Source organism: Protopterus annectens, chromosome 1.part0, assembly GCF_019279795.1.
Source record: "Protopterus annectens isolate FY-2018-M chromosome 1.part0, PAN1.0, whole genome shotgun sequence".
Taxonomy (NCBI): domain Eukaryota; kingdom Metazoa; phylum Chordata; order Ceratodontiformes; family Protopteridae; genus Protopterus; species Protopterus annectens.
In genome coordinates, this window is record NC_056725.1 from 1,401,905,180 (window position 1) to 1,401,927,619 (window position 22,440).

A 22,440-nucleotide genomic window follows, 5' to 3' on the forward strand; every position below is an offset into this window, starting at 1 on the left:
CCCCTTTCTCATAGCAGAGGCAACATCAGACACTGATGGTTAATGTGCAATTGGCTGTCATCTCTACAGTGTATAATGGAACTCTTACACTAAGGAGAACCATTCCTGGGGAAATGTCTGGGAGGTGTAGAGGACCTGTTAGTTATATGAGGCCCAATCAGCTGCTTGAGTCTTTGTGTCCTCTTGACTGGAGCAGCAACCGTGGTAGACTGAATGTGGGCATGGTTGTCACTGACCTCCATTTCCTGACCAGGGATATCCTCTTTCATTAAAGTTGTGGAATGACCATCGTCCCCTTATGAAACTATTAAGGAGCTTCAGTAATGGAAACATCTGGCTTGAACCTCATATACAAGTCTTCTGGTCAGTAGAATGTACCTTGATCTGCAGGCATAGTGCATTCCAAAGTGGCTTCACTAGATGCCTCAGACACCTGAGATTTACTGGTTGGGAGCTGTGAAAGAAACTTACAGAGACTTGCATCCTCAAGTTGAGAGGCTGTTGTGCACCACAGTTGTACCTACCAAGTCCATACCTAGCTTCTCCTTAAGTCACTTCTCCAAACATTTCTTAGGAGGGACAGGGATGGACTGGAAGACATTATGGTGGTATTAGTCAAGGCCTTGTGCCTTCCTATTTAAACAATTTTTCAAAAAACTTTCCTTTCTTCTAAGAATTATCGTAGTAAATTCAAGGCAAACCTTACAGCTTTCAATATCATGTTTGGGACCTAGGCAGAAAATGCATAAGCTAAGAAAAATTTTACATAAAATTTATCTACCACAAGAGTGCCAGCCTTCTTTCTTACATACCCTAAATCATAATTGGACATTACACCAAACTAAAAACATGATATACTTAATTCACATCTATATAGTTTAGTGCTGATAACTGACAAGAACATTTCTCTAGTGGAGTATTTATGTGGACTGAACTCCAGCCAAACAATGCTACAATACAATAAAAATAACACAGTATGTGTGTTGTAAATGCCAGCAAGAAAGATCAGAAATGTTGTTGTGACAGTCTAGCTTTATACAATATTCATACTAAAGACATTAAGGAGTGGATGTTTATGTGGCCTGGTGGGGGAACAGTGTTAAACTCTGAGATGGACATCAGACCTTCCATGGCTGAAGTTCCAATAGTAAGGACTACTACAGCAGTCATGTATACAAACATCATTCACTTTTTTCTGTCAGAATAAGGGAGTTAAGAGTATGCAGCATAAATCTGATTACTACGGGTGTTACGTACTGTCAAATATTATATTATACTATATTACATTATATTGTGCTGTATTAGATTGCATTATATTACATTGCAAATACTTTGTTTAATTTTTCTCAGTCAGGAAATGTAGTTGGATGTCAACTTTTATTCTGAGTGGAATCAAACATTAGGATCTGGTTTTAAGTGGCTAACATAATTCCACAGAAATAGTTACAAAAAAGTGGAGAAATCAGCAAAAGGGGGAAGAGTTGAGAGGTAAGGGGTAGGTCCATGGAACAGAGAGCTGAAGCTCTAAGTATGGCACAGGCAATTAGGAGCTGATTAGTGAACCAGAACTTGCAGTAGATGGCCAGAGATGACAGCACTAGGACTGGATGATTTATGCTGCCTTGTCCATAGTAAGGATAGAGACTAGCTTCAGTCTCACAGAAGGAGCAAACTCTGTGGCTCAGAATGCAGATAGACACGCTGTCCACTGGAGTTAAAAGCACAATTCTGCCAATTAGTGCATATCACTATACCCAGACATGGCGGCATACCTCTCAACCTGGAAACATCAAAAATCTGGACATGGCCCATGAAAAATAGGTACAAATATGTACGCTGATTAACATCTAATTTTCATACATAATTACGTAATCTCACCCACTCCAATGGAATTGTGGGATACCAACTTTCAAGCGCAAACTGAAGAACAGACAACCAAAACATGGCACCAGAGTCCCCCTATAGCCATTCCAATGTCCCATTACCTGGCAGTTTCGCCCCGTTTACTATAAACACTAATGTGTGCATATTGCTTTACTTCTACAATGATTATCTGGATTTTATTTTTACATTTTGCAGCACAACAATGCACAAACACTAACAGACATCTGCTAAACAAAGCAATACTGTCTCACAATGAAAATAAACTTGGCATTAAAACTTCTCTGCCCTTGAAACTCACATTCATTGAAACAGCATTAAAACCCATACCACAGACAAAGAAAATGCATCTGGCCAGTGGTGGATAAAGATTACCTTTGGGCTATTTTCAAATCATTGGCCCCTTGCACACAAAACAAGAAACATACATGTGTTCTTTTCTTTGATACACCTTACTGACTTTATTAAGTTATATTCCTTGTACAATACAGCACACTTGTTAGACTGAGTGCATTTTAAATTTGTTTGAACATTTTTCCAGTAGGCTGTACTGTAGGCAATGAAACAAAATGCATGAACCAATAATGACAAACTGCCCAATTCAGAACATTTCCATTATAAAAGTCTACTTCCACACCCACACTATAAATAGAATGACAGTAGTGTAAGCCATAGGCATCTCACACAGCTTCTCGCACTTATTTTCAATTTCAGTTTTTTTGGGGGGAGGAACAAAAGGTCAAAAACCAGGGGCATATTTTAAACATGGCTTGTATAATTTTGGAAAGCTGCTAGAATAAAATGTTGTGTTACCACCATGCATTTCACTGGCAAGTCTTGAACCTAGGACCCTATGCGCTACAGTCAGAGCAACATACCACTATGCCAAATCAGCAGTTTTCTGAAACAAAGGAAGACTGAAACTTAATGGCTATCATTTAGTGAATTCAGTTATCACGTCTCACCATAGTTCTCAATCTCTTAGCACAAAAAACCTGGATAAAGCCAATAATAGGGGAATACAAATTCAGTTCTCACCTCACACCATAGCTCTCAACCTCTTAGCACAAAAATAAATTGAACAAACAAAGCCAATAATGAGAGAATACAAATTCAGTTCTCACTTCTCAACATAGCTCTCAACTCTCAGCACAAAAAACCTGGACAAAGCTCACAAGTGGTGGTGGCTAGGGACCTACCAGGAGCACATTTTAAATATCGCTTGCATAATTTTGGACACACACACACACACACACACACACACACACACACACACACACACACACACACACACACACACACACACACACACACACTCACACACACATTCATATAGGTAGTATCTTCAGTAAAGTATTGTATGTAGCAAAGCCTTCAAGTTGTAGAAGCATGGGGATAGTGCTAGCAATAGGAGAAAAATCTTCTGACTCCCAGCTAGATGACAGACAATATCCACTCTTACCTCCCTCATCTGTCATCTGTGGACACATGAAAGTAAGAGGGACAAATAGGCCAAATGGGGATGATGGGGATACAACTAGGAATGGGGGCTTGATGGTCATGTGTAGACTGGAAGAAAAAAAGTAGATTAAAAAAAATTAAAGGCAAGGAAGTTAACCAATAATCTCTATGAGATAGTAATGTGTGGCCATAACAAAACAAAGCACAGATATGGTTATGGAGGATACTATCAACTTGAGGGTGGGAATGGAATGTAAATAAAAAATTGTAAGCTTTGAAACATGCAGATAATATTTTATCTTTGTAGTTTGCACATGGGGAATGATCTCTGTCTCACTCAGATTTACACACTAAATCACAGTAATCATCATACATTATTTATTTTTAAGGAACATGATGAACTTAACAAAAACAGTATGTTTTTGTATTACTGTGCCAAATTAACCATCCAGCTATTTGTTACTGCAACCTTATTTCCATAAAAAGTGCTGCTTTTCAGACTGCATTTTTTTTCTTTTTTTCTGTGGGGTGAGAGAAGTTGCATTGCATTTGTACTCTTTGAAGGCTTAACAGCTAAGGCGCTACAGTGTGTGAAAAGAGAATAAACTTTTTTGCTTGAAGACTGTACCTTCCTTTTGTGGTTCCATTGAATTTTTTTTTTCTTGCCCAGCATTCAATCCTGTATGATCTTGAATAAAGTTGTTGTTCAAAAGAGCTGTGACTGGCACTTACGTAAATCAATAAAACTCAAACTGGATCCTCTTTCTGTACCATTATTCTTTATGGTTACATCAACAACCCAGTTTAAACATTTCAAGTATAATCTCTCCCAGCTCTAATACTTGTTAGGTATATTACTTCTTCCTAACATAAAAATAGACTATTACTGTATTCATCTTAAAAATTGACAACTTGTTTGAAACCCTTCCCATAATAATGTACTCTTTCAATAAATAGTTCAATCTTCAATTTCAGTAACTGTAATGAATAACACAAATCATAATTTTCACAAGCCTTGAATTTAACATAAGTAAAAATTCAGTCTTTGTGGAATACTCAGCCATAATTTTTCTGATGCCATATCACTTCCTTTAAATACATGGTCAAACAACTAACTGTCCTGTCTTATACCATCTCTCACCAGATGGAGTGCTCCAAAGCATTCCCACTCTTCCTTCTAACTCCTGCTGTGTTTTTCATACCTCCTTTACCTTAACCGAGCTGGAAGAATTCTCTGGTCATGGTTATCATATATTCAGTTTGTATTATTTTCTGTAATGATTGCAGAATCAACTCTTTTAACTTATTCTTGGATTCTATGGCATTTGCAAAGGTCAGGTCACATGCTTAGGGGAAAAAGGTTTCAAAGCAGCTGAAAAGGATATTCTGTATTATAACCAGTTTTGCTTGTTATAATTATGAACATAAACTGGATCTACTGAGAAGCTTCTACAAAATTATGATCTGCATACTACATTTGACCTAGTTCTGTACATTTCTTTCCTTGTCACAATTAGCACAGTACATATGTAGATATAAAATGCATAACGTTATCCTAGGTTTACTATACAACTTCTCTGGTATAGCCTCTGGCAACATGATCATCTCCTCAATCCTCATCAATGATTTTGTAAATCGTACACGTAGCACCATCACAGTTTTTATAAAATCCATTAGTTTTGAACCCTCTTCTCCTTCCAATACTCCAGCTGGTCTCAAGTTCTTCTTTCATGTCTTATCCTCCATTGCAACCATCTTTTGCTGTACATATTCAACCTGACCATCCAAATTATCCATCTTATTTCACACTTACCCCATCTGCTGCTGAATTAATGTCATGGTGAACTACTGATCCCATTAAAGCTCAGTATCATTAATTTCATGCACCTCCAGTTTCCTAATATATCCATACAGAATGACTACATTAACAAAATCCACTTCTTTCAAATATTTTATCTTCTGTATGTTCAAATGAATTTTCTTTTTACCATCTTCAGGACATTGTAGTGAAGGCTTGGCATCTTCAGAGTAACCATTTGCACATGTTTCTTCTTCTTTCATACCAAACTGACAAGTGTTTCCATCTTTTCAGCAATCATCTCCACTCTGATTTTTGCTATTTCAGTGACTAGAAACTAAATTACAAAAATTATTATCTAATTTAACTTCACTCCATGGAGCGAACAGAAGAGATGTGCAACCTTGTCAAGTACTGCAAGATTTCCTCCCACATAATTCTTTAAATGAACCATATTTGCTATTAAATTAGTCATGAGAAAATTTTTGCTACTTTAGCGTTGATATACTTCAGTATTCCAGGGATATAATTTGACTTTAACAACTGGCTTAGTTTCTGGTGTCATTTCAGGGGGATCCAGTACCTGACACCCTGGGAAGATATGATTGCCAGACCATGATGCTCTGCCAAAGATGGCCTGCAGCTGTCTTGCCTGGGATTCAGGCTTCTGGAAAAGGCTCTTGCCTCCCCTATAGTGTCTTTTTTACGAAAAGTGATGAGGTTAAAACTACCACCATAAAAATGGCAACAAAACACAAGTTAAAGGTCATGCTGCTAAATGCTAGCAGTTTAAACATGAAACTGCACTCACTGCAAGCATTCCTAACCTTGGAAATTGCTGACATATGTGCAGTCAAAGAAACCTGTTCAAAGCTACAGAGTGCACCCCAGCCTTACCTGGTTACTCATCCTATCATTCATTCAGACCCCAAACTGTAGGCAGTAAAGCCAAAGGAGGTTGAGTTTCAATATACATTAAAGACATACACACCTCCAGGCTGGTCAAACAGTATGATGCACAGGAGACACTCCAGGTGCAGTTAACCATTGACAAGACCCCTATTCAAATCATAGCTAGCTACCGGCCCCCAAATCTTACTGAAGATGCCCAATCTGCCTATTTGGACCTGTTTGAATCTATCAAGATTCAACCCTTTACCCTGATCCTGGGTGACTTTAACTTCCCAAACCTAGATTGGAAGAACTACTCATGCCAGAACACAAATGCCCAGAGATTCCTTGATTTTGTCAAAGCAAATGCCTTGGAAAAGCTAGTCGATACCCCCACAAGAGGTGATAACATATTGGACTTGGTATTAACCAACATGAGTAACCACTACAGCATCCCTATAGTATCATCCTCCCTTGTAAGATCCGACCACAAAGCAGTCACTTTCAAAGTTGCCATCTTCCCCAACCCCCCTCTAGCTAAGATCAGACATAAAAACTTCTCCAAAGCTGATTACAGCCTTCTAAGGGATGGTATAAACAGATTCACAGCCCCATCCCCCTCTGTAGGAACTGGCACCAATATCCAAAACTACACCAAAGCACTAAACGAGCATTTATATAGAGGCATGACAGGAGAAAATCATCCTCCGCAAGGAAGAGTAAACCTGGCTGGTGGACACCTGCAATAAATAAACTCTAGAACAAAAGGAAAAAAAATGCTGCCCAAGACCAATAAGGAGCAGGTGCCCAATTGGAAGCAATGCCTGTTTAGCCTGAACAAGCAAATAAGAGCACTAGTGAAATCCCCCAAAGCAAACTTCAAGTCCAAATTGGCCACATCTACTAGAGACAATGATAAGGCCTTCTTCACATATGTCCACAACCTCAAAGGAAGCACCCAGATCTGTTCAGAACTGGTGGTGAAGGACACCACATATACAAATGCCATAGATATAGCAAACTTGCTGGCTGACAGATTCAGCGAACACTGCCCCACTGTCCCCAATCAGTAAATCAAGACATTCCCAGTACCTTCCCCTTATATCTAGGGAACAGGTCATCACTGCTATCTCAAAGGCAAAAATATACAGCCTCCATGGGACCCGATAACATCCCAGGCTGCATCCTACATGAACTCAGGCAGGACCTTGCAGCACCATTAGGCACTCTATTCAACCAAAGCCTGAGTACTGGCTTTGTCCCAGATGAATGCAGGACAGCCACTGTCATCCCTTTACAAAGAGGTGGAGCATCCACACATCTGGGAAATTATAGACCCATCAGCCCAGACCCATCAGCCTAACTGGCCTGATCTGCAAGGCCATTGAACGGATTATCATGGATCTCATTAACAAGGACATTGGCAACCTCAAAACACTCAATCCCACACAGCTTGGCTTCATCAAGGGGAGGTCATGTCTGCTAAATTTGGTTGACTTCTTTGAGACAGTCTCCAAAGCCATGAATGAGGGGAAGATGGTGCACACCACCTACTTTGACCTAGCCAAAGCCTTTGACACTATTCTCCACTTGGGCATAATAGATAAACTCTCTCAACTAGGCATCAATCCATATGATACCAGATGGGTAGCAAACTGGCTCACTGATAGAATCCACCTAGTCAAAATAGGGGAAACCACCTCAAGCAGCAGACCCATAACAGGTGCCATACCCCAGGGTTTGGACTTGGGGCCTCTATTATTTGGATATACTTTTCTGAGGTGCAGGCCAAAACTAGTGAACTATAGCTGACCAAGTTTGCAGATGACTGCAAGTTGGGTGCTCTCATCAATTCCCCTAGTGATGTGGACATCTTCCAAGAGGGTCTCACTCAGACAAATGACTGGTGCCAGAAACATGGCCTCAAGCTGAATACAAAAAAATGCATTATCATCCCTTTTGGGGAGAGTGATGTCCCCATAAATGATCACATTAATAACAGCGTCCTAAGCATGCAATCAGTTGTGAGGGATTTAGGCACCAAGGTTGATAGCAACCTGAATTTTGATCACCATGTTGCTTCCGTTGTATGGAAAGCCTTCTACATGGCCCACCTCACAAGTAAGGGCATCTCATTCAGGGACAAGGAGGTCATAACATCCCTGTATTCTTCCCTTATAAGGCCCATTATTGAGTACAATGCCCCTTTCAGCATGTACCTTGCAAAGCACATGCAGCAGCTGGAGAGACAACAGAGGTTCCTCACCAAGAGAATCCAGGGCTTCAAACATCTACCATACACAGATAGGCTAAAAGCCCTATCCCTCTACTCAGTTTCATACAGACTCCTTAGAGGTGATCTCTGTCTGGCATATAAGGTGATTACTGACCCCACTTTGATGGGACTGCTGTATATCCACAAGCCAAGCTCCACTCGAGTAACCCACACATGCGGCCTCAACCTGGTCTGTGACACCAACAAGACTTGTTGGCAAGTCAGATTTGTGTCCCAGAGACTCCCCCATCTATGGAATAGACTCCCTCTCCACATCAAGCAGAGTACCTCTTTACCCCTTTTAAATGCAACCTGGATAACTGGATGAGAAACAGAAAAACTCTGAGATTCCACCCAGGCATTGGGTGCTGATTTGTCCAAACATGGGCTAAATTCTTGGTTAGGCTTATAAGGGCCTCAGCGCCAATAGTTTAGTAACTCCCTATGATCCTATGATACTATGACAACTTTCTACCTTAACGGTTTGTCCCCAACCCCCGTTACTGACCATTGGTTGCCCACAGCTCCTCTTCTCATTAACTGGGTCTACTGGATATGCCTTAGTCTCACCTGGGCACAACCCAACCCATGTCTGAGGATGGTGATGAGATTGGAAATGCTAGTGCAGGGTCATACTGCTGCCAGGGAGAAGAATACCATAAGTCCTGAACTCTTGTAGTGGCCTTGCAAGCTCTTCAGTGTCTGCCCTTGGGAGGTGCATGCATGCCTACGCACAAAGTCAACCTGACTAAGTGGCTCACCAATTATGTGACACATGGCTTGACAGGCTTGTTTTTTGCAGACTATACAGAATGTAGGCTGCCTCGCTCCATCTAGGATGGGTAAGCTGACATTGGCCACTTACTGCTTTGCTTCGCACTTCAGCTCCTCCACTCCTTGTGCTACTGATTAAACATTGGTCATCTGGGGTGCAGTAAGGGCTTTATCATTCTGTGCCACAAATCTGCCAAACAATTTTTTAAAGGTTTTTTTGCTGTACATTAGCATACATCAAACTGCTGTGCAACCTTCTTGGGATATTCACACCCAAAATAAGATAATCTATACATTATCATCTACAATTAGAGACTTATTGTTTACATATCAGGTGTCTACTAATAATTATTCATATTTTACTACCTTGTAATTGTTTGCCTCCTAGAAGGGTACATATTTCTTCTAACTTCTATTCACTATTTGTATGTAACTAGCCAGCAGTGTGGTGCTGTTCAGATAGACATGACTTGCCGTGCATTTTACAAATGAGGGTGCAGACTGAAATGTTCCTTCACGATTGCTTCAAGAGACAACACAAAATAACTTCTTTTCACTGTTATTCAGTGCCAGTGCCACTGTTAGTTTATCTTAGTATATACATTAATCTTATGCAGTAAGTACTGAGAAAAAGACGGGTGAATCCAGTGCCTTCGTAATTCAAGCCTTACCTTTTGAGAGATTGTGCTGCTCCTCATATTAGATGATATGTACATGTCTGTACCAAACCATCTCCTTCTGTGACATCCTTTATAACCTGTTTCAGATACCACACCTCAGTCTATGGGGACTCAAATTCTGCTTCAGGGAGATTTAAACCTAAATTATACATAAATGGTTTAGTGTTGAATTGGAATGATACGAAGTAATACTTTAGAAAAGTCATGTATACATTATTTACACATTCAGGAATACAGTTAAGTGTGTAAAAAGTGGCTAGTCTGTTCACATTAACTCCTGAGCAGAACAATTGCTTTATCTTTGACCTGCATCATGTAGGTGTTACCTCCAAGGCAAACCTTAAGCTATGCTGAATAATGAAAGCTAAAACCAGCCTCTGTGTCCCAACAGGACCCCTACACAATCTCAAATGATTTTGATACATTTTTCAGAGTATGTTTTAACTTCAAGTGACAGGCAACTTCATAAAGAATTCAAATATGTCAAACAAATAATACAAATGGAATAAATTACTGCCTCCAATGAGACAAACTGGCAATGTTTAAAATACTGAAATGATGAAAACAACCCAGATTTATTTGCAGGGCTGAGACTAGTTACAATCAGTTATTAAAAAAAACAAACTTTGCTGTCTTTGTTGGATACCACTGAAATGTAAGACCCCATACTGTACGGGACCCTGCACAGCACTTTTACAATTCCTTCTTAGCTGCTGCACTCATGAAACACTTACACCGGCTCAGCAACAGCTTACATCATGTTGTGCTATTCAAGGATATGGACATTGGGGGATACACTTACAACATGGGTACCACATTTCATTAAGTGCTTTTATTCTGAATGCAGCAGAGACTACAGTCAGTATAATGAGTACAGATGGGGAAATTCCTTCAGAAGCATAAAGACTGCAGTGCTCCTGTAGATTTTTTAGGGGGAGCTGGCATTTTTTACATATACCACCAATGGCTCCAGTTTATTAGCTGACATGCCATATGATCATCCAAGTCAAACACATGTACGGGCATGCTCTCTTCAGTAGGATGTCAGGGCTCTTCTACTCAGCTCCACAACATGTGTTATGTAAGTTGGAGGGGGAATACATAGATAAACTGGAGGTCTAATATGGGACCTTGTATATCCCCTCAGTCTGAATCATGACATATGAGCAGTCCTGGGTTGAGAATAGGGGATAGTTAACAGTAAAATCCAAGCATGTGCAGTATAATGGAGATGCTGACCACTGCCACCTCCGAGACTTAGTCATCAGTTGACATCACTTATGTATCCTCATCTACAAGTTAACACTACGATGGGAAGAAAAAACATGTCCAGTAAGTGCCAACTTAGGAAAGAAAAATGAGAATGCAACAACAAAAAAGTAAAGAAAATCATATTAGATTATGTGAACTACACTAAAAAAAATCCCAAGGCAATATCCATTGGTTAGAGTTTTCACGAGAAAGTTTGTTTTTAGTTTTTAGTACACATAAATATACAAATACAATGGCAAAATGAAAGTAGTAAAACCAATGGTATCCTCAGTTGCTGCATTAGGTCCTGCAGAATTGCTCTCCCATTTCCATCCCATATGTTATCCTGTCACGAGCTCTTCTGAATCCCTCTGGTTGGTCATTTTGGGAATCCACTACTCATTCTCTGCCAAAAAGGGCTCCTTAAGTCACACTTGAATATTTAACCCTCTGTCTGGCATTCACTGCACCTCTCTCCTCCTCATGCCTCATCTTTCCTTCCTTTATAACTCAATCCCACCTAATGTCTGACAGTACAATTACGCCATATCTTGCATCACTGCTTCTTTCTGCCTATGAAAATGTATACACCAAATGCTTTTAGCATTTCTTTATATCTCATCTCCAAATGGCTGACCATCTTAGGGCACCTCTTGTACTAGTCTGTGGACATTTTTATGTGAGTGTTAAAACTTGTACAGAGTACTACACGTGTAGCCTTACTTGCAACCTGCACAATTTAAGAATGGCGTGTGGTTCTGTTGAATCTACCCTCTTGCTGTGTAACATGAAATTCTGTTTGCTTTTTGTCGAAGGCAATTCATACAGTCTTGTATGACTGAATTTAGGGATAACAGCTACTCTCAGAACTTTTCTTTTTTCACTGTTCTGTACATTCACTTCCTTTAGACCATACATTTGGCTGAGTTTAGGAATAATGACCACTCTCAGAACTTTTTTCCACTGTTCTGTAGATTTACTTCCTTTATGCCATACATTAATCCCAGATATTGCACTCCTTTATATTAAATGCTAGCTGACACATATCTGACTACTGGACTAGGTTAACCAGTCTTTGTTGAAGAGTTCATCACCCTCACAATGGACTGACTGTCACACTCTTTTCACAATGGACTGACTGCCACACTCTTTTGGTTATCTCAGCAAACAGACTGAGGGCTTTTTAATTCTATAAATTATATCAGGAACAAGTATGCTAAAAGGTACTACTTCCAATAGCAAGCTTTATGGCTCCCTTCTGTTTAGTGGCTTTTCACTATATGATACATCTCTTATCACTACTTTCTGTTTTTCATCTACCACCTATTTTTGAATCCAGTCTGTGTCGATGCACCTCCTCTCCAGCACAAGCTCAAAGTGTTTACTGAGATGCAAGTAGACTTCATTGCTTCCTTAACTGGAAGAAGAGTTTGTATGACTCTCCAGGGCCACATTTGATTTAGGTTATACAATTATTTCCTCCAACACCAAGTGACCTGTCAGGGGAACAGAAGGTGAGGGTCACCCAAGCAGATGCCTTGTTTCAATAGTGTGCAAAATATGCTCAATCCAGGTGACATACTGCCAGGATAGGGTGAAACTGGAGAACTGCTAATGTGGCCAGAGGGAAGCATTACAAACCAGTGAGGGGTCCACTATGAAGAAGTCCTCTTAACAGATTATGCTGGAAATATGGGTAAGTAGGAAACTGGTATAACTCTAGGAAAGCATTCTTTGGTGTTTGACCACTTTATGTTTTTTAAGTGATTGAGAAGGGTCAGTGAAAGAAGAATAAAAAGAAAGACGACTGTACATCTCCTCATTGGTCGAAAAGTATATCCATAGCCTGCTGAGGCAATAGTGGCCAAAAACAGGCTTCTGAGATGCAAGCTAAGCAGAAGAAATAACACTGGAGTCTGCCTTGGTGAAAATAGGTATTGATTTGTGAGTGACTACTGCAGATGGTCTGCAATTCTAGATGTAGAAGGTCTGAAATGATGTTGGTTCCAAAATCCAGTTATAGCAAGACTAAGTGACACTAGTCTTCTTTTCCTTCTGCCAAGATAAATAATATGGTGCTTTTGAAGAGAACAGCAGTAGTCAGATGGCTACTCCAAAGTGGACATCAACAGCTTCACAGCTTTTCTAAAGAAGGAGTTTTTAGAAGCAGAACTGACAGAAAAGAAGGAAACGACAATCTCTAACATAGGAACTTCATCACACCATACTTAGACATGGCCAAGGAATCAGAAAGGTGGGAATACATGTATCTCTGCACGATTCCTTTAAACCAATTTCTTTACCAAATTCTACATGGTCAGTGGAAGATTAACAGGAGACCCATTCTATAGTCAGTAGAAGATTAATAGGAGACAAGCACCCAAATAGTGTAGACTGTGTGACAAGTACACATAGCAGAAACAGTATGAAAGGCTTAAGGGTGGCCACAGTCTAACAAAAGTACCAAACATAACTTCTGATCTGTGCTCCTATGTACATATTTATCTACAACAACGACCTGATCAGACTGTAAAAAAGCTAGCAAAGGGGCTTGAAAACCTAACACACACAAAGTGCTGTATAAGGATCCATGAGTATCATGTCAGCAGACAGTGGTAACCTACAGGGAGGAAGTGAAGAAGTTGTTCCTATAACTTGAGTTCAGGCTGAGAAACGTGTCCCAGAACTTGAGTATCTTCTTCTCATACCACACAGGGTCATCTGCTTCCTTCAGCAAGTGAGGGGAAGTGGCAGCTCTAAACCAGGTATTGCTTCCAGGAGTTGGTCAAATAGACACTGCCCACTAAAATCATACCTGTCTAAGAATGAGGAAGAGAATGACACCTTCTTGTTAGTGGAAGGCCATCCTGCTTGTAAAGGAGTGGAGCCCAGCGTGCATATGATGGTCTTAGACAAGGTCCAGATATCCAGATATTGACCTAAACATCAGCTGCTTGCCCATAACCTTCGGCCTTTTATATTCCTGTCTGGCATATTTCTGTGATTTATTTTGCCTGATGCTTGCTTTGGGTCCCATCAGTCACTGCCAGTCAGTAGGCGCTGATGAAAACCTCAAGCTTCTTTTGTTAATGCCAGCAACTCATGAGGTTGAAATGCTGGCATTGGTGAAAGCCATGTATTCCTAGGCCAGAAACACAGCCTCCTTGATGTCCTACTTTGTGATGAAAGAAACACAAACTTCAGAGGTCTTCACTTTTTAGGCATCAAGCAAAGGAACTTTCCGATAACATACAATAGAAGGGAGTCTATATCACTTCGTCGAGCCATCACTTCAATGAACATTTCATAAAAAATGCCATTTATTGAATTCCCCCTCATGGGGGGGGGATGTGCCCCCACACCTCCTTCTACTTATATATACCAGCTCTGAGATCGCACTACAGTGGGAAAAGGGCAAATTTCCCGATCCTCACTGTACAGTGATCTCAGTATGAACAGTTCGACGAACAGCACATTCGATGTAATTGCACTGAAAATGCCATTCGATGAACTGATTTTTCGATGAACCGATAGGGACCCAAAAGATGGGGTTCTAAAATGTATGAGTGGCTTGAAAGAACTGGAAATTCTAGGGAGCACCCATGTATGATAATTCAAGTGTAGGGATGCCACGTGAAGACCAGAGTGCTAAGCAGTACATCAAACATCAGGGGGACTGGGCTTCAATTTTTTTTTTTTAGAAAAGTCATGTGATAGGACACAAAGGAGATGTAAACAAGTGATTTATTCACAGCAAAACAGAGTGATCCCTGAAGAAAGATTAAGTGCTTTCATAGACGTAAATGTATTCAAAACATAAAGATGTGTGCAGCCTGTCCTCATATAACTCTAGAAAAATTTCAGGCATCTATAGCTTGTTTTCACTTTACAGCAACATCTTTTCTTTTGAAAATACAAAAACTTTAAAACTGGAAGCTTAAAATACTTTAAGCAAAGTCAGTGCATCAGTAACTACTGTTCTTTAGGAAACATCATGTGAATTACAATAGTTCCAGGATGCGTTTATGTAACATTATAGGAATGCCAGATGCCAGAATCATTGTTTCAAAAAACTGTGCAGGTCAAGTAAAAATGAATGGCAGCCCTGATCTTGTTAGGAGACTGCAGTGCATTGATGGCTGACGTACCACAAGTGCTGTCCAATCATAACTTGTCAATACATTCGTCTATTTCCCCTTATGAACACCACTGTATCTATTACTTCTTTCTGGAGCTGATGGACCCTCAGTATCCAAAAGGCCTGATCTACTTCTAATCCTAAATACAATTGCATCAGAAATCACACCTGTCCACAGCTCTCCTTCAACCTCATTACATCATCTCCACAAACACTATTCCGCACCCACTACCTCCAAGCACGCCTTCTCTGTTCTAAGGCCCCAAGATGGGGGAATAATTGTTTTCACCCATCTTTAAAAATAATCTTGTTTTAGGTTCCATGAAAACCCTGGCAAGCAGAGTTTGCTTCCTTCAGAGTTTGATAACTGAAAACTACTCACTCACCACAATCCTAGATGACCTTTGAGGTATATTTTACTTGACTAAGAAACCGTCCTTGATTTCACCATTTCTGTAAATATTGTAAATAATGTGTATCATAACACTGTTCTTGCTTCAACTACCACTATTGATCCTGAACTTTTCTTACATCTTCGACCTACTAATGCCTTTAACTGATGTATTGCCTTAATTCTAACACCTCTCTGTCAAGACTCTTTAATTTACGCATAACTGTACATAATGTTGATTTGTGTAATCTGATCTACAATGCAGTTTTTGATAATTTTCACTAGTCATTGTTATTATTTCAAATGTACTATTTATTACATAAATATGTGTTTTAATAGCCACTGTCACATACAAGGCCACTGAGATACTGACAAATCCAGCTCCACAGTTTGAAATGAAATATTAGCATTTTCATTTTATTTTATAATAAAACTTCTTCGGATGAAGTGAACTAAACACACAAACTGTTTAAATATAATTCTAAAAGATCATTTGGCAACTTTTTAAAATCATGTGATCAGCTGAATCCCTTGAACAAATCATGCATTAAGGCAGCATATTCAATAAGTTCAAAATTGAAGTAAACAAAATCAAAGGCTGAATGCCTGAATACATCAACCCATAAAACTTACTTTTAACATACATTCATAAATAATTTTATGTAAGAGCAATCATTAAATTTACTACTTAATAATTACAATTTAATGCACATATTATATAATAAATTCAGATAGTCTCCCAGGAGAAGAAGAAAACGTTCCTTTAAGTAGTCCTAGAACCCTAGATTTGGAAGCCGTCTAAAATAAAGTTCCTTTGCCTCTTCACAGAGTTCACGTATTCAACAAAAGAAAGAATATAAGGTGAAGGATCAGATGAGAAGGCAAGAAATGTGGAAAATGCATAAATATAGTTACAAGTACAGAAAACTCCTGTAACAACTTCATGTTGATCAGGATCTAATGCAGGAATGGTTAAGGACAGGTGAATTTAAACCAAAAATGAAAGGATAATATTAGCAGCCCAGGATTGTGGTCTATATACATGCTGGTTTACAAAGTCCATTGAACATGTCGGAGCAACAGACAAATGCAGGTTTTCTAAAACAGAATTGGAAACAGTCACACATTTTGTTGTTGGGTATGATACACTAATGGCAGAAAGCCTGTATACTTAAAGGCATAATAATGTAGCATGACTGTTGCATTGGAGATTGTGTAAACATTATAATACTGAAGTAGCTGAGAAGCATTGGAAACATGACCCACAAAGCATTATAGAAAATGATGAAGTATACATCACATGGGATCACCCATTACCAACAGTTCAGAAATAGATGTAAGAAAACCAGACATAGAAGTCCAGAAAAAGATAATATTGCTACACCCAGTGAGTATACTATCTTACATATGGAGAGACACAAAATCATAACATACCAGGATTTGCAGGCAGAAACAAGAGCCATGTGGAAGAAGGATACCCACACAGTTCCATTAGTGGTAGGAAAAATGGGTCTCATAAAAAAGAATTTACAGTCATATTTAGATATGTTACCAATACATGTACCGTCATATGAATTGCAGAAGGAATCAGTTCTAGGCACATTGCGGGTGCTGCAAAGAGCACTTTTGGCTAACATCAAAGTTGAAACAATACTAATTTCATGAACTTTAATCATACTTTGACTTGGGAATGGGGTCCATTCCTGTCATGGTATTAGAATCCCAAAAATCTTGGAGAAATTAAAAAGAGAGAGAAGCTTGAAGCAACTACTAATTATTTTTTGTTGTCTTTCAGCTTTTCTTGGTTAGGGGTCGCCACAGCGGAACTCCGGTCTGCTAATGATTGGCAGTAGATTTTGACGAACACCAAGGTGCCAGCTTGACGTTCAACTTTCAACGAAGGCACACCCATTTACGCATGTCTTTTGAATGCCCACCCAACCATGGGGAGGACATGCAGACTCCACACAGAAGGCACTCCCCGCACTCCAGCCGAGAATCGAACAGGAGAACCTCTTGCTGTGAGGCAACAATGCTACCACTGCACCACTGCGGATGAAGTAACTACTAATTATTATTAATAATAATTAGTAGTCCTACAGAAAGCCAGCAGTTTCAGGAGCACATTCATAATAACTACTAATTATTATTAATGTGCTCCTGAAACTGCTGGATTTCTGTTGGACTTTTGGTATCTATGGGATTGGTGGATAGGTGTACAGGAAACCTGGAGATCAATCATGTATTAGAGCATCTCTGGGTAACTCTCCGGCTGGGGGGAATCAAAGTGAAGTACTTGCTGCATTTAGAGTTCAGAGGAGATGCAAAGAGATGCAAAGAGGCCTCAGCAAGACTGGCCCTATTGGTGAAATATTTGGTTCACTACTGACTGATTCAGGGACCACTCGTGTGGACTCAGAATGAATCGTCTGAGTCTGTCTGCAAGAACGTTGGTCCCCCTGGGAATTTGCATTGCAATCAGAAAGCAGTTCAAGGAGATTGCCCATTCCAACAGTGTCATGGCCTCTCTGCATAACTGGTAAGTGAGGGGTTCCCCCCTCCTTGTAGATACACCAGACCACTGATATGTTGTCTGTATGAACTGCAATCATTCCCAGAGGTGCGCAGTCTTGAAAAGCTTGCAATGTCAGAAGGACTGCTATCATCTCCAGAACACTGATATGCAATTTGGTCTCCAGGGAAGAGCACATGCCTTAGACTAGTCTTTCTCTGAAATGCCCCTTCCCACTCCAATAAGGAAGCATCCATGGTCACTGTGGCTGATGGGGGGGGGGGTTGCCTAGGTGAAGATTGTCTGATGACAGCCACCATCAAAGATACCATCTGCAAACTGGAGTCAATTTTATGGGAACAGTTAAGGGGTGACATAGAATGGACCACTGGACTGCTCATGTCCACTGAAGTACTTGCATATGAAACCTTGCTAAGGGCACTAGAAGTATGGTAGCTGACATGGAACATAGGGTCTTAGAACAAATGTTGCTGGAGGAGAGGGCATACCTAACAGAAGCTGAACCTGATGTCTCAAAGATGACACTCACTGTAATGGAAGGCTCACTATCTACATGATGGAGTTCAGTTGTGTTCCTATTAATTCTATCACCTATACAGGAGTCAGATTCAATTTTCATAGGTTCATAGGTAGGTACTAGGCTACTGGCCCTAGGGCCTATATAAGCCTAGCCAAATGGTACCCTGGCTTTTGCCAACCAAGAAAATTATTTTCCTGTGCTCCTAAAGCTTCACTTGTAGCAAGATTATATCACCTCAGATGGGACTTGAACCCACAATCCCTGGCTTAGGAGGCCAATGCTTTATCCACTAGGCCACTGGGGCCAGATTTATTGTGATTCCCAACTGATGGAAGATATGAAGGAGATACTGTGTCGACAATTCCAGTTGATGCTTTGATTGTGCTGTCAGGAGCCAATCGCCTAGGCATGGAAACACCTGGAATCCTTGCAGTCTCAGGTGAGCTGCCACTACTGACACACACTTGATAAACTCCCTGGGGGCTGTGATGAGTCCAAAGAGTAGTGCTCTGAATTGGCAATAATTGGCTCCCAGAAGGAGTGCAGATGTCTCCTGGAGCACCTGCCAAACTCTGTATGATAGTACGCATCCTGGAGGTCTATGGAGCACATCCAGTTGTCCTTGTGTAGTAAGGGCATGATGGGCTGAACCATCACCATGCAAAACTTCAACTTCTTGATAAACAAATTGAGGCTGCTCAGGTCCAGTACAGGACATGGGTCCCCTGTCTTTTTTGGCACCAAAAAGAAGCATGAATAAGTTCTGCATCCTTGTTGTGTGGTTGGGACTGGTTGGATGACTCTTTTTCCAAGACACTTTTGAACATCATCCATGGAGTACTGGGTGGGACATCAGGGAGTTTCTTTGCTTCAGGTGGGGAAGGAAGGAAAAAGGAAATAAAATAGCCTCTGGAAATTATGTTTAGCACCCAGGCATCATCTGTTAGTTTTGTCCAAGCATCTTTTTGTCCAGGCATCTAGGTGCAAGGATAGTCTGCCACTGACTACCTCCAGAGTAGGACAGTCAGGCAACCCTTCAGGAGCACTGATAGGGCCTGTCAAAGAAAGGCTCCCTGACACCCTGATTCTGTGAACCCCCTTCTGCCTCTCAGGTGGTGTCTTCCATTGAAACCCCAGCCTCTGCTTCTGGAAGAGGATTCATCATGATCATCTGCGAAGGAACCCTGAGACTTTTTGAACCAAATCTTCTTCCCACTGTGTTGGTTCCTGGAAAATGGCCTCTGCAGTGGAGAAAACTTGATCCCTGCAGCAGACAGGGTCTTGCCCTCTTGCTTGCTGTGAGCAAGTGTATCCTTTACCGATGGTCCAGACAGTGAAGATCTGTCAAAGGGAGCATTGTAAAAGATGCCATAAAGGGTTCCACAAACTGCAAAGCCTCAACCAGGCATGTCTCCTTAGGGCTATGCCTGTTCTGGCTGCTTGAGAGGTACCGTTTGTGTTGGAAATCAACTTCATCAATGAATTTGCTAAGGACGTGAGAGTCAACAACTGGGGAGAGACCTTACTAAAGTCCTCCTCCGACATGCACTCAGAGAACTAATGACCTCCTTGACCAGATCTCTTTGAAGACGCATAAAATGGTCAAAAAGTTTAGCACTCTCAGTAAAAATGTTGTTGAGGTATATATATGCTTTCCATGTCTGTCCAATGCTCAAGACTCCTTATTCGGGGGGGGGGGGGTGGACAGTGGAGCTCTGCTTCACTAGCTCCTTCATTGTAGCTACTGACACAATAATGGCATCAACCAGAATACCTTTACTCCGCAAAATCAAGTTACTTACAAGCCCGGTAGGAGACCAGATTAATAAGCCCTTCCGCCAGTGGGAACACCCAGGATGTAGATGGGCCCATCCTGAACACCTCCAGAAACAAGGATTGCTCAGAAGAAGGGGGTTGGGTAGTCCAGCCACCCTTGCACTTCAGGGTCTGCAGAATATCCCCAAAGGAGATATCATTGGGTGGAGAACATGAGGACCCTTCTCCCTCATTGAGATCAGTATCCTCTGTTAAATACCTCCAAGGGGGAGTCGATGTATTTCCTCTTGCACATCCTCTTCCGGTGCACCTCCTCTTGGGGAGACTCATGGGAGGACTCAGAAGAGGAGGGGCCTCCCGCCATGGTGGTAAGCTGGAGGATGTCCTGGATGGGCTGACCTTGGGCAAGATGAATGGGACCAAGTCTTTGACCAGATGAGGACTGCACAGGATCCAGTGGAAGAAGAGACACATTTCTGGGTCTGGAGAATACCATCTCTGCCATCTGGAAGACAGTCAACCATGGGGATCCATCTCCCTGTCTCCTTAGAGCCAAAGCAAGAGGAGAAACGAAAGCTGTCACCTCGGACTCACAGACTCCAGACAACACCGGACCCAAGCTGTCAAGAGCCGACACCCAGAGTAGTAGAGATGGAACCAACCATGTTGGAGCCAGGTCCATCCCCTGGAGCCAGTGCCGACCTCTTAGGTCCAGGACCCACTCAGATATGAGAATATCAGAGCCAAGCCAGTCTGGGACACTGCTAGAGTTAAAGAAAGCAGTATCCTTGGCTCCAATGATGTCTCCCTTGGAACATCTGGATCCTGGGGGTTCTGAAGCTGACTGTTGGATTGGATGAGGAACTGCAAGAAATGGAGATGGGAATCTAATGGATCCGGGATGAGACAGAGAGGGTAAGAGCCCCATCTCAATCTGAGCCTTGAGTAAGCTTCACATCATCCTGTCCATGTCAAAGCAGGAGATTCTAGAGGACCTAGAAGACTCTGAGGAGTGGGTAGACCTCGGAGGGAAAACAGACTTCTCTCACATTGGCATATGGCTCTGAGACCTTGGATCTGAAACCTTCAGAGCCAAAGAAGACCAATCGGAGATGGTGAACTACAGCCGAAAACAACCTTGGATGAATCCAAAAACACCCTAGGAGCTGAGGCATTCAGATCCGAGGTAGGTTGGATCTGAAAAGGCAGAACATTGGGGGTGAATAGCACCGTCTCTGAGGTACTCCTCTATTCTAAAGGAGACCTGGCCTTTCTAGGATCTGATGGTGACGGATCTTTCTGTTTTGTCTTCTTCTCCGGATCTGCAGTAGAAGTCTCAGAGGAAACTGGAGGTACCCTCTTCTTTGGTTCCTTTGAAACTCCTGGCCTCGTTGAGTCCTGGCTGGAGGAAGTTAAGAGTCCTTTAAGAATTAGCTTGTTGTGGCAATCCGCTAAGGTGCGGGGTTAAAGGCCGCACACACCTCACATTCCTGCTCCAAATGAGCGGCACCTAAACAATACACACACTTGTTATAGGAATCTGAGTGAGAATTTTCTGTCCGCAAGAGGCACACCTCTTAAAACCAGTGGACTTGTTCGTTATTGAGCATATCCCACACAACCAAGCAGGGAAACACAACATGCACTTCAACCACAGTAGTCACGGAGAGGCAGTAGACTAGAAAATACACCACTTGCACCACAAAACTACTAAAAGGCAATAGTAGTTAAAGAAAAAAATACTGGGAAATTTTTTTTTGAAAAGGGAACGTTACCAAAGGGTTAAGAATGTAGGCCAACGGCGTACAGGATTGTAGAGAAGAGGGAACAGTAATACAAAAACCTTATGCCAATGAACTCTAACAGAAGGAGGGAAAAATAGATAAGGTTCTAACAGAGTTTAGGCAGAAATTATTGAGAAAAAATATGAAAAAAGGCACTTAAATTATCACTTATCTTATCACTAGCTCGAGATCAGTGCAGAAGTGTCTGTACAGAAAGGCAGTAAACAAGATCTGAGTGGTTATGAAAGATGCAGGGCATTGTAGGAGTGGGAGGACCTCAAGACTGG

The 22,440-nt window shown here is 41.2% G+C and overlaps 1 long non-coding RNA gene and 1 other non-coding gene across 2 annotated transcripts in view; both read right to left on the reverse strand.

The window, feature by feature from the left end:
* Positions 1-9,757: 9,757 nt before the first annotated feature.
* The window catches only part of LOC122798391, a 487,096-nt gene continuing 474,413 nt past the window's right edge, over positions 9,758-22,440 (reverse strand). Inside the window, exon 4 of the long non-coding RNA XR_006364254.1 lies at positions 9,758-9,899. This is a non-coding gene — a long non-coding RNA (uncharacterized LOC122798391). The remainder of the gene's footprint in view (positions 9,900-22,440) is intronic.
* Positions 18,825-18,897, reverse strand: TRNAR-CCU. Its single transcript has one exon. It is a non-coding gene; the product is annotated as a tRNA-Arg (tRNA).